We start from the raw sequence: 3,094 nt of genomic DNA, 5'->3' as shown, positions 1-3,094 counted from the left end.
AATGGACTTCTGCATGCAGAATTTTCTACCACCATTGATGCCTAATGATGCTAGTGATTCCTAAAGCTTGCTCTCTGTCTCTCCTCAGTTTTCTGATGTTTCTTTTCTGCTTTCTAGATCTTGCCCAAACAATGGCCTTCTTATTATTCTATCTATATTTTTTTCATCCGGTGTTTGATACTGGAATTAAAGTCTAACTAAATTCATATCACGCCAGAAAGTCTTATATTGGAGTTAAAATATTCCCTAACAAAGGTAATTCTATACCCAAAGCTCGAAAGCTCTAGTTAAGAATGAAGGAGTATTTGTCACTCCACTACAATGCTAGTTGATATATATTATATCTATATATGCTCCACTTAAAACAACCCTAAGCCATTATCCTATGATAAACTCCCTTAATCTGAACTTATATAGCACATCATGACGCTGAAAGTTTTAAAATAAAGCAAATCAACATCATAAAAGTTTGAATACGGTAAAGTGAAATTAGCTTTTACTTTGTTGACATTGTAAGAGGAAAATAGGATAGTCTCTAGATATTAATTTCTCTTTTATAAAGAGACGAGGACTTCTAATATATTAGTCCTAAAGCATAGAAGGTACCAACAAATACAGATAACCAAGGTTGGTATATATAGATGCACATAGGTGGCTGAAGAAAGGAAGCATGAATAGAATTTGTGAAAGCCATATCTGCCTCTGTGCTCATGCTTCTTTACTAGCAGGGGAAAAAAAATCCACATCTTAAATTTCTTCTAAAACGAATTTAAAATACACTAGGATATAGGATGTATTTATATGAATTATGAATATATACTAAATAGCTATGAAGCATGAATAAATTGAACTAATTGATTTCACATGATCCGTTGGCAATTATTTAGACGAAAAGCTAATAAATTGAAATAATTGATTTTCATGATCACTTGGCAATTATTTGACATCAATAATTGCATATCCACAGTACCATCTGTATGATTAACAATGGGAGAAATGTTGTGGCGCATCATATATTATTATGCACTAACAAAAGATGGTTAAATGGACGATCCTCTTTGTGAAAATCACCCGATCTACAGTCTATAGTTGCCAAAAAGTTGGCCAATCTTAATGTTATAGAATTAGCACAGCAAAAGAAATGAACTGACAGAAAATAATCAGTCCAGTAAGGCCCAAATCAGCAAGTAGTAGTGGCCCAGTTAATGGTACATCTTTACGTAAATGATAGATTTTAGGAATTTTTTCCTTCCTATACAACATTTGAAACTTATTTACCAAAATTGTCCTAATTTTATATATTACCCACCCTAAACAAAAATTACTTACAAATTATATACAATCCATTATTAGTGCATTGAATTAGGGGATTTAGTTACATCCTTTTCCTTTTTTCTCTCCTCTTCTCTTTCCTCATTGCCGCATCTCTCATCAATTTTTCTTTCTTTCTTTCTTCATCTTTCTCTCTCACCATTTTTCTCTCTAATAAGGTAAGCCTAAAAATTGTCTTCTGCCAATCAACCTATTGAAGTAACCTCCAGGTCGTAGTAATTGAAGATTTGAATACTAATCTATCATAAAGTTTTGAATTCGAATTTGAGTTTTAATCATTATTTGTTTGGATTGGGTGTTGTTGCAAACAATTGAGAATATTGTTTGGAGTTTATATCTCAATTTTGAGAGTGCTTGGTGATGATTAGACTTGGTTCTGGCTGAATTTCAGAGTGAAACTCGTCGAAGAAGAAGAAGAAGAAGAAGAAGAAGAAGAAGAAGAAGAAGAAGAAGACATGACATACAATATACTTACGAAATTGTAGTAAAGTTGTAATAAAATTGTAGGTAAATTATATTGTGTTGTAGTTATATATATTTTTTTATTTGAATGTCGTATTAAAGTTGAAAAATAGTTGTATGATGATAAAATCTAGTTGCCTCCCCATGTATAATTTGATAAACTGGTGATATTTGACATAACAACATCTCTTGGCATTTAACTCTAACATTCACACAATTAAGCATCACGAAATTCTTCTTTAGCAAATGTCTTTCAACGAATAATATTTATTTGATTATGCTATCAGCTTAACACAATTGATTTCCTTAAATATGCATTACTTTTCGTAACGCGGAGGAAATCAAAACTACATCATAAGCACCAAAAGCCTGCAGGTCTATCACGTAACCAACTTGAAAATAGGGCTCCTTATTAGTTAGACAAATGGCAATACTCAGTACAAGTACTAAGAATTGGCACAGAGACATTTTGAACTTATCGACATTTTTGATAATTATAGTCACAAGTTATTTGGTCAAATTACATAATCAAATTTTACCCTCAATGAAATTATAGTCAATTGTGACTTAGAATGTAATATTGAATTAGTCACATTGCATTTGATTTTGTAATATTGAATTACAACTAACTATACAGTATACACTTATTTATAACTAATCTACAATTTATCTACAACTTTTATACAATTTTTCTACCTAGTTAAATGCAACTATAATATCATACAACTTAAATACAATTATTATACAAATTTTATACAATATGTCTTTTGTATATTTTGTATCTGATTTGTATATATTTTGTGTGTGGTGTGTGCTTCTTCCTCCCTAAAATTTCAATCAAAACTTACTCTCTTAATAAAATTTTGATACATATCAACAACTTTATGTAAAAAGATAGTATTGATAACTTTCATAATACAACTATTTTTCAACTTTATACAACGATTCATACATAATACAACTATTTTTCAACTTTCATACAATATTCAAATAAAAAAATATATATAACTACAATAGAATACAATTTACCTACAATTTTACTACAACTTTACTACAATTTCGTAAGTAAATTGTATGTCATGTCTTCTTCTTCTTCTTCTTCTTCTTTTTCGAGTTTCAATATAAAATTAAGCCAAAATTAAGTCTAATTTTTTACCAAAACACCCTCAAAATTGAGATATAAACTCCAAACAATATTCCTAATTGTTTGCAATAACACCCAATCCAAACAAATAATGATTTTTGAAAATCCAAATTCAATTTCAAAGCTTCAAAGCTTTTTAATGGCTGTCAATGGTGG

The sequence above is a fragment of the Nicotiana tomentosiformis genome, chromosome 2 (genome assembly GCF_000390325.3).
Source record: "Nicotiana tomentosiformis chromosome 2, ASM39032v3, whole genome shotgun sequence".
Lineage (NCBI taxonomy): Eukaryota > Viridiplantae > Streptophyta > Magnoliopsida > Solanales > Solanaceae > Nicotiana > Nicotiana tomentosiformis.
The sequence above is the reverse complement of the archived record's forward strand: the minus strand, read 5'-3'. Positions refer to the sequence as shown.